This window comes from Indicator indicator, chromosome Z (assembly GCF_027791375.1).
Source record: "Indicator indicator isolate 239-I01 chromosome Z, UM_Iind_1.1, whole genome shotgun sequence".
Lineage (NCBI taxonomy): Eukaryota > Metazoa > Chordata > Aves > Piciformes > Indicatoridae > Indicator > Indicator indicator.
In genome coordinates, this window is record NC_072053.1 from 80,324,085 (window position 1) to 80,334,692 (window position 10,608).

Consider the following 10,608-nt stretch of genomic DNA (forward strand, 5'->3'; position numbering starts at 1 on the left):
TGTAAGATCAAGCCCAATCACCAACCCAACACAAACCTGCCCACTAAGCCATTCCCTGAAGGTCCATGTCTATGTTATTTTTTGAAAACCTCCAGGGATGGTGACTTCACCTCTTTCCTGAGCAGCTTTTTTCAATGCATGACCACTCTTTCAGGAAAGAAATTGTTCTTAATATCCAATCTAAACCTCCTCTGATGCAACTTAAGAACTACCACTTGTTACTTAGGAGACCAACCCCCACCTCACTACAACCTCCTTTTAGGTAGTTGTAGACAGTGAAAAGGTCTCCCCTCAGCCTCTTCTTCCACAGACTAAACAGTCCCAGCTCCTTCACCCACTCCTTATAAGACGTGTTCTCCAGATGCTTTTCCAGCTTCATTACCCTTCTCTGGACTTATTCCAGCACCTCAGTGTCCTTCTTGTAGCGAGGGGCGGCCCAAAACTGAACATAATATTTGAGGTGTGGACTCACCAGCACTGAGTACAGAGGCACAATCACTTCCCTACTTCTGCTGACCACACGACTGCTGATCCAGACCAGGATGCTGTCGGCCTTCTTGTCCTCCTGAGCACACGGCTGGCTCATGTTCAGCTGGCTGTCAGCCGACACTCCCAGGTCCTTTTATGCTGGGCAGTTTTCCACCCACTCTGCCCCAGCCCTGTAGTATCGCATCGGGTTGCTGTAAGCCAAGTGCAGGACATAGATCGCAACTGCTTTACCGTCCCAAACAGCGCGCATGGGGGCGTGGCTTAAAGCCACTGCAACAGCGCCACTGAAAGGCCGATGTGCACCCTGCACTCCGCACAATTCTGGAGGCTCTGCCTCTGCGCCGTAAGGGCGGATGGGGAAGCGGCAACGTCCGGGCGGGCACGTGTGAGGCGAGCGCGGGGAGGCTCTGCTCCGCACTGTCCGCAGGGCTGGCCCTGCTGCGCCGCTGCCTCTGCTCCACAACGCTTCGGACCGCGCACGCCATCCCCCAGCTCCTGTTCCCGCTCCGCTCCACTCCACACTGCCTGCGCGGCCCGGACAGCCCCCTCTGTCCACGCAGCTTCACCGCCAGTGAAACTGACGAAGGATCTAGAGATCGAGGCCTGTGAGGACTGGCTGCAGGAACTGGAGTTACTTAGTCTGGAGAAGAGGAGGCTGAGGAGGAGAGACCTTAACGGTCACTACATCTACCTGAAAGGGAAAACGGCCTCTTCTGTTAACGTTGGCTTCGTATGTTTCAACCATTATGAAAACAATGCCAAGGATTAATATATCAGTGCACTGTGATGCATCTGTCTGCAGTCAACGCTTAAACAGCACCACAAGGAAGCATGAATTACCCCATTATGTCTTAATCTTGAATATCACTATTTTAACTGCTATTAACTGTTCAGTGCTTACTATTATTACAAATGCTTTTTCCAGTATCATCCCCAAATGAAAAAAAAAAAAAAAAAAAAAAAAAATTAAAGCTGCCTCGATTATCAAGCTGTCAAAGTCTTTGAGTTGCGTTAATAGGTCAGGTGTATGCCTAAAATTTTCTTCTTGCAAATACTAACTGAAAATAGGGTATCCTTCTAAGAAAAATAGAAAATACACAAAATCAGAATAATCATGTATTTTGGAAAGACACCTTTCAGATTTCTAATAGGTAAAAGGGGCAAATTTAACTACCGTATAATAATCTGTACTATCTCTATTGTCACCAAGGAATCTAAACACTGTTGGAGCCTAAACATTATTGGCGACTGTTTTTGCTACTTGTTCACACGTACAAAAGCTAAAGCAACAAATCTCAAAAGAGCTTTGCTTTAGTAGAAACACAAATAGTATGAAAAAGTGACATTTTTTGTTCTGTCAGATTCTGGTGTTGGAAACTAGGTTACTGCTAAATGTGTTTTTTGTGAGTGGAAGATAAAGGTGTGGGAGAGAATGAAATACCTTTTGCTGCTATGGGATAAAGTGCATTTGATTGGTTTGTTTCTGTGGTGTTAACAAGACTGGTACAGTAGCTGAGCCTTTTTATGAAGAAGTGATGAATGTTCCTAGAAGAGTTAGCCCCCACTTGTGGAAAACAAAATAAAATTACCTTTCTGTCTCATTCATGTCAGCACACCATTATTGTTTCTTTGCATTGCAGCACACAAAGTAGCCAGTGATCACTGAACCTCATAAATGTGATTCACTGTAGTAACAATTCAGTGCAACATCTGTAGTTTTAGCTACAGATACAGGCTTTGTTTTCCTTTTTCTTTCTTTCAAAGGCATTATTGGTCTATTTCATACAGCTTTTATTTGTTGCCCAGAAATGAAAAATGAATTGCATGTTTACCTAGAATTATATTTTTCATAGCCAGTCAAATAATTTTCACAGGTTTTTGTAAAAAATCAAACCAGAATGTAAAAACAAATGCAAAAGTAATTTAAGGGAAAATACAAAAAAAGCTTCTGTAAGCCAATGTATTGGCTGGGTTTCAAAATGATGTGCATAATATGTCTGTATAAATTTATTTGCTGAAAGTATTAATAATAATGGAATAGGATGTTACATCAGTGATAAAATGAAGGCTAGGGAAGAAGTGGAGCCTCTCTAAAAGGAAAATGGAGACCTGGTGGCAGGGGATATGGAGGAAAGGCTGTGGTGGTCAGTGGGTACTTTGCCTCCTTCTTCACTGGCAAGAGCTGTAGCTGCACTGCTCGAGCTCCAAAAGGCAAAAGCAGGGACTAGGAAAAGGAAGATCTGTGCACTATAAACAAAGATCAAGTTCAACACCAACTAAAGAACCTGAAGATGCACATGCCCATGGGTCCCAAGAAGATCCATCCTTGTGTTCCGAAGGGAAATAGCAGATGAAGTTGACAAGCCAGCTGTCCATCATATTTGAAAAGTGTTGGCAATGTGAAGTCCCTGCTGACTGTAAAAGGAAGGGAAAACATAACCCACATCCCCGAAAAGGAAAGAAAGGAATAGCCTGGAAACTACAGGCCAGTCAGTCTCACCTTTGTGCCTAGTAAGGTCATGGAGCACATCCTCCTGAAGGCTTTGCTAAGGCACAGAAAATGAAGAAGAGGTAACTGGTGTTAGCCAACATGGCTTCACCAGGGACAAATCATACCTGATGAACTTGGTGGCTTTAACTGTGATGGCATTACAGAATCAGTGGATAAGGGAAGAGCAACTGAAGTCATGTACCTGGTCTTGTGTAAAGAGTTTGACACTGTCCTGCATGACATTATGATCATTGAGTTGGAAAAGCATGGACTTGAGAGGCAGACCATTCGCTGGACAAGAAATTGGCTGGATGATCACACTCAGAGAGAGTTGAGTTAAATGTCTCAATGTCCAAATGGAGACCAGTGACAAATGGCATCCCTCAGGTATTGTTCAACATCAACAGAGTGCATCTTCAGCAAGTTTGAAGATGACACCAAGCTGTGCGGTCCAGTTGACCTACTGGGGGGAAGGGTTGCCATTCAGAGGGACTTGGATAGGCTTAAGAGGTGGGCCTGAGCCAATCTCGTGAAGTTCAACAAGGCCAAGTGCAAGGTCCTACAAGTGCAAGGTCCTACAAGTGCAAGGTCAAAGCAATCCCAAGCACAAATGTAGGCTGGGTGACAATTGGCCCAAAAAACAATCTCAATAAGAAGGACTTGGGAGTTTCAGTTGATGAAAAACTCACTATGAGCCATTAATGTTTGCTTGCAGCCCAGAAGGCCAGTTGTCTCTTGTGCTGCACCAAAAGAAGTGTGACCAGCAGGATAAGTGAGGTGATTCTCTCCCTCTACTCTGCTCTCAGACTCCACCTGGAGTACTGCATCCAGTTCTGGTGTCCTCAGCATAAGAGCAACTTCCTCCCTTCTCCAGTAGTGGAGCCTGATTATGTTTAAGTCTGTCATCCATCCCTAAGTTTAATTTCAGAATTCCTTTCCTAACCTGTCATGTTTATTTTGGTTTGTTTTGTCATCTGTTTACAGAGATGTCATTAGAGTGTGATGCAAGGCAACTACGAAGTGCCTTCTAGAGTCTTCATGTCCCTTGGTTAGATGCAAAACACTTAGACTGGTACAAAGAAAATAAGAGCTTGAACATCATCCTGTAGTTGCATGTAAGTTTGGGTCCCCTTTTGCAGAAACATGCAGTAGTTTCTGTTACCATGATACTCAAAATCTCTGACTTAATGCTTAAAGGCTTAGTGGTACAATGACCATTTTAAGAGAGAAAATAATTTAACATTTGCTATTGCATTGGTGAAACACGTTATTCTTACCATCCCTTCTGTCACGGCTTGGGAAATAAAAATGAAAAGTTCCTAAAGACCGTTTGTTTACCATGGTTTGACAGATAGTGTATGTCATACAGATTGCCACTTTTTCTGATTCTCTTGTCTACAAAGGCAAAAACTTGTCACAGATCCAACCAACCTCTTAGAGCACTGTCTTATGAGTACAGTGCTTCTCATTGCTTCTAGATTTGAAATATGAATTTCACTGTTAAATCTGTGTATTGTCATTTACTGTTTTTCATTTTATTATGTTCCTTTTCAATTTATACTTACCTTTATGATCTTGCAGGACATATTTTGCTGTTTTGTAGCCCATGCTTACAACAATGGTGCAAGTTACTTTTGTGGTAGTTTTAGGCTATGCCTTTAATATTTTCCACAGATCTTGAGCAGAAAGTAGTAAAATGTAAAAAAATCACTATTGGGTGTAAAAAGGATAATAATGATAGTTCTAAACAATCCCATTGGAAGAGATAAGGGACTTAAGCTAGGAATGTAAACAGTAGCTCTCTTCTCACTTCCACAGGCTGGGAGATACTAACTTTGTGCTTCTGCTGGCTTCTTCTTGACCTTGGATGCATTGGTTTGGGTAAGTCTAACATCTCTCTGCTCCTGTCGTCTTGTCCCTTTTTGGGATAAGGGGGGTGGGGGGAGGGAGGGAGAAGCTATTAGCTTCCCCTAGTCCTTGGCTGAGGAGGGGAGGTCCTTGTGCTGTTTATTAATTGTAAATACCTGTAAATATTGTAAATACTGTGTATTTTGTACATATTTATTGTATTCCATTGTAGATTGTAGTTTTGCTTCATACGCTTTCATATGCTTCCAACTGAGCTGGTCTGGCAAATTTAACGTTAGGGGGTAATTTTCAACCCACCACAACTTTAAATGTTCTTTTTTCAGATTTGCAGATGAATGTAGTATTTGACTGCAGAATGATGACCGTTTTCTTTTCTACATACAAAATACTATTTTTTAATGTAGGCAGACTGTGTAGACCTTCTGTGGGTTTTTTACCTTATTTGTTAGATCACAGAATCATAGAATTGTTAGGGTTGGAAGAGACCTCAAGGGTCATCTAGTTCCAACACCCCTGCCATGGGCAGGAACATCTCACATTAGATCAGGTTGCTCAGTGCTTTCATACTACCCAGAATATAGAGATTTCAGAGAGGGAACTGTTGTTTCAAATTACTAAGCACTAAAGAAATCTCTTGTTGGACATTATCTGAAGTTGTGAAGTTGCAGCATTTAAAATAATCTCCATATGGTCAAATTCCTACTAAATCTGAGTGAAGGAATGCAATTTTGTGCTGATTTCCTTCTTTTGGCATGTAGGTTTTGTGTACAACTTTCTATCAATTCACTTGGCATAATATTTTTATATAAATAAAATGCTGAAGTTAGCTCAGTACCTGAGATTTCCCTAAAGATCTCACTGATTTGCAGAAACATTAGGTATCTGTAAAGTTTTCTCTGAAAACAAGGCAATTGCTGTAGAGACATATGTGTGATTGATAAAACTCATTACAAAAACAGAGTTTCTTTCATGAAGATGTCAACTAAATGCAAAATGAATATTGTTAATGCAGAATATTACTGTTAAAAGGATCAAGGGAGAAAGAGGGAACTGCCTCTGTTCCTTTGATTTTGTAGTATAACTGTCTGTAGTGCTATTTGTACAGCCCTTCTACTAGTGCTTACAGAAGAATTTATAGAAAGCAATTAATTAGATGACTGAACTTCAGGTTTCAGGGTGGGACTATCAAAGAGATACAATATAAGTCACTAGAAATTTAACATCTAACTTTTAGAGAAAATTGATACAGGATTCCCTTAGGCATTTCTGAAAGCCACATCCTAATTTATGACTGTGCACTGATTACTTTATTTGCTCTATTGGGTTTCTCATCCAAAGGATTCTTATTCTTTTGTCTTGCTTCTTAGCTCTGTTTCTATAATGTTTTCATTAGCAGTTATTATCACTCCTTGTAATTCACATGATATTATTTCCATCCTCTAAAAGGATAAATGATGCCATGCTGGGAAGCTTTGTGAAGAAGGAATAGCTACATGGAGTATATGTTGCCCACTCCAAAGACGGTCTTTTTTCCTGATAAAAAAAAAAAGAAAAAAGCAAACGCACAAAACAAACAGGGAAAAACACCCAATAACAACAAAATTCAACAATAATAAAATTTGAGGAAAAACATCAACAACCCCAAAAGACACTAAAGCATAAAAATCCTGGACAAAACAAGTCAAGTTTAGCTAGATTTTACTGCTACAATAACCATTTTTATTAGAATGCTACAGTCTACTATGACAATTTAATTACATTTCTTTGATCTTCCAAATTACCTGTATTTGAGACATAATAATTCCTATGCCATGATAATTAACAAATGCACACAAAATAATGATAGAATTGACAATGATAAATGCATGCACCAGACCATGAAGTGTCTTCTTAAGCTTTCTTGCAGAAGCTGTTGCATAAGCTTTCCTTTAGCTGCATTAGCTCATGTGTGGAATTATCTTTTCTACACTGGGCCAATATTCATGAGGACTCAGTTTATGAATGCAGTGATGACAAAAAATACTTTTTGGATTCAGATGTAGTTTTTGGTGTGTTTCTATACAGGTATCACAAAGATTCACCTACATCTACTAACTGAGGGAGGCAAAACTGGGAGAATCCAAGGACCCTTGGATCCAGAAGGGTGCATTAGACATGGTATGACTGGGAGAAGAATTTTGGAAGTTGTGGGACTTCATTTTGATGACTGCTTCTAATGGTGGGTTGTGCTCAACTAAGACATGAAGATTTAGCAACAGAAAGAAGAGATCTTAGAAGGTACATTAGTCTTACATTCATATGTGTTTTGTCTTTCAGTACATCTAAATCATATTACCTAAAAAAACAACACATAAAAACCACGAACAAAAACCAAAACAACAACAAAAAGCAACCCTGAACCACTAATGGACACTAGCAATAAAATACGAGTCCAGGAAGCAATTCACCTTTTAAAAAGAGATTTAGCATGCAAACTTTTCTGTGGGGCCTGCCACAGAGCCAGAATTTTTCTTGAAAGCACCATATAATTACCTTTATTATGAAAAAACTGAAGAGCAGATAGTTCATGAGACAGACCAATTCTTCTCAAAAAGGACTATTAAAAAGTGAAGATAACTGAATCATAGAATAATTTAGGGTGGAAAAGATCTTTAATATCAAGGAGTCCACCCAATAACACTACCTAAAGTCCACATTGTGGTGAAGGCACAATATGCCCAGAATTATGCCCCAAATATGGTAAAACTTGTCCCAACATGTTTGGACACATCACCCTTCCACCCTCCTTTCCGGAGTGGGGGGACAAAGGCCAAGGAACCAGCCAGACACCACAAATAATCCCAACCTACCTTCTAAGGGGTAAACAACTACATGCACCCATTGCATGGGATGCTCGTGCTTTGAAGTAAGGGCATAATTCTAGCTTCACACTTTCTATAGGCTAAAGCAGGTTGTTGACAAGAGTGCCCACTGGCCAAATCCAGCCTCGAGAAACTTATAAGAATTACCCCAACTTGTAAACAAGTTGCTCTCCTTTTGCGCTCTCCTTTTGCACTCTCTCTTTGCCTGAGCTTTTTAAGCATGCAGCGCTTAAGCCTTTGCCATTAAGCTCATTGCCTGTATGTCTTCTCACTCCCACGTGCATGCGACCTCTGTAGTACGAAGAAGCCAGCACCCCAGGAAGGCTGCCTTGCCGTCCTATGCCCAGCCCCACCAGTCGGAATAAGAGCCTGCCGAGTTTTAAAGAGGCCTAGAGCCTTGACCCAGTTGGGGAAGGGACTAGCCCACCCTGACAGTCCAAGCGATGAGCCACAGCCTTGTGTGTACCGGCTTGTACAAGCAGGAACAGTACTCAGCCTCCTGTGCGTGACCCCCCCGTTCGCAGCAGATCGAAGGAGCCGCCGCCTGTGCCTGCTCCGCAACCCTGTAACGCCAGGGTACCTCAAAGTCGGGACCACCCTGAGAGAGTCCCGCCCTCTCCTTTGAGTCAAGCCAAGGACTGCCTCGTAACCTTAAACGGGAAGCAGTCACCGAGAAGAACTGGCATCGCCAGCTCACTTTGAGCCAAGGGGAACCACCAACACGCACAGCCGTGCCCCTTCCCCGGAACTACTTCCGCCAGCCCGCAGCTTGTCGCTGCCAGATTGGAGATGTCCGACCCTGCCTACCTGGAACCGTTGCCCCGCCCCACAGTGCCGGCTGACCCTGCACGGATCGGCCCCGGACAGCCCGGCCCCGTCTCGCAGAACCACTCTCCCAGGACCGGTTCCACCTGGCCCACCCCGTCCAGGGAGCCATGCCTTTAAAATTGTCCACAGATCTTGAGCAGAAAGTAGTAACATGTAAAAAAGTTAATTTTCACAATTCAAAATTCGTAACTCATAAATTAATAAGCTTTCCATCACAACCACAAAACCATGTCCCTAAGTGCCACATCTCTGCATCTTTTAAATACCTACAGTGACTCCACCACTTGCCTGAGCAGCCTGGTCTAGAGCTTGGCAATCCTTTCAGTGAACAAATTTTTCCTAATGTCCATCTTAAACCTTCTCTAGTGCATTTCCTCTGTCACAGAATCACAGAATGATTGCATTTGAAAGGACCTCCGCAGATCACCAGGTGTAATCCTCCTGCTAAAGCAAGTTGCACAGGAACGTGTTCAGGCTGGGTTTCAAAGTCTTTAGAGAACAAGACTTCACAGACTTTCTGGGCAGTCTGTTTCAGTTCTCCGTCACCCTCAAAGAAGTTTTTCTTTATCGCTTGTTACTTGGAAGAAGAGACCAACACCCATGATGCTAGAAACTCCTTTCAGTTGTAGAGAGTGGGAAGGTTTCCCCTCAGCCTCCTCCAAATTAAACAATCCCAGTTCCCTCAGCTGCTCCATACAAGACTTGTTCTCTAGACCTTTCACCAGCCTTGTCCTTCTCTAGACATGCTCCAGAAACTCAGTGCTTATCTTGTAGAGGGGGACCCAAAACTGAACACAATGTTTGAGGTGCAGCCTCACCAGTACCAAGTACAGAGGGACAATCACTTCATTACTCCTGGCCAGACTATTCCTGATCGAGGCTAGGATGCTGTTGGCCTTCTTGACCACCTGGGAACCCTGCCGGCTCATGTCTAGGTGGCTGTTGATCAACATTATCAGGTCCTATTCCATCAGGAGGTTTTCCAGCCACTTTGCCCACCGCCTGTAGCATTGCATGGGGTTGTTGCAACCCAGGTGCAGGATGCAACATTTGACCTTGTTGAACCTCATACAACTGGCCTTGATCCATCATCCAGCTTGTCCAGATCCCTCTATAAAGCCTTCCTACTCTCAGGCATATCAAAACTCCTGCCTATACTAAAGTACAGAACTGAAGAATGCAGAAAGTGATGAATAAATAAAGCAAGAACTTAACTTGGGTCTTCTACACAGAAGCAATTACCTTATCTTTTGAGATTTAAGGACTACAAAGAACAAAGAAAAATGAAAAACTAAAAAACCAAAAAACACAACAAAAAAACAGAACACACCTCCTCCCCTTCTTCCCCACAACCTCCTCCCTCCCCCCCCAACCAAACAAAGAAGAACAAAACAAAATTATAATCCCTGGAAAACATACTAGTGTCTTCTTCTCACCATTAACTTTCATGCTTTGCTACTTTGTGTTTTTCAGTGCTTTCTCACTCATCACCCACAAAGCAGATTAGGTCTTCTTTTTATGCTGTTTTCTATCTTTTCTTCTTCCTTTGTAGATGTTTACTTTGGAATATCTTCCTAAAATGAGACATATTAAACTTTCTGTGTTCTCTCTCTGTAGTTCAGATGAATATCTCTTTCTTTGAAGTCAATTCCTACATGATAACTTCAACACAACTGCTAGATTTCTCACACACATAAGTCTGCACTTTAGAGCTTCCCAAAGAGAGTTTGATTTCTTTTCAAAGGATTATAGCACATTACAAAGCAATTTGGCATGCAAATTATTAAGTCTGCCTGATAATGCTAAGGATTCTGAAGGACTACTGTGCAAATATGTCTTTGTTGTTATGGTCCTGACATAATTCAAGATACCTATGTCTTCTAGAAGCCAAGTATGGGTTTGTTATTTGTATTGATTTACTGACTTCACAGTAAAATCCTGTGATGCTATGCAATTGTTTCAGGAAATTTGGGAAGATTGGTGATGGATGAAGGCCATTTATTTTGTCATTGCATCTCTCATGGATTTCTGTTGATTCACTTCTGTTAAAATGATGAGCTAGTAAAGTTA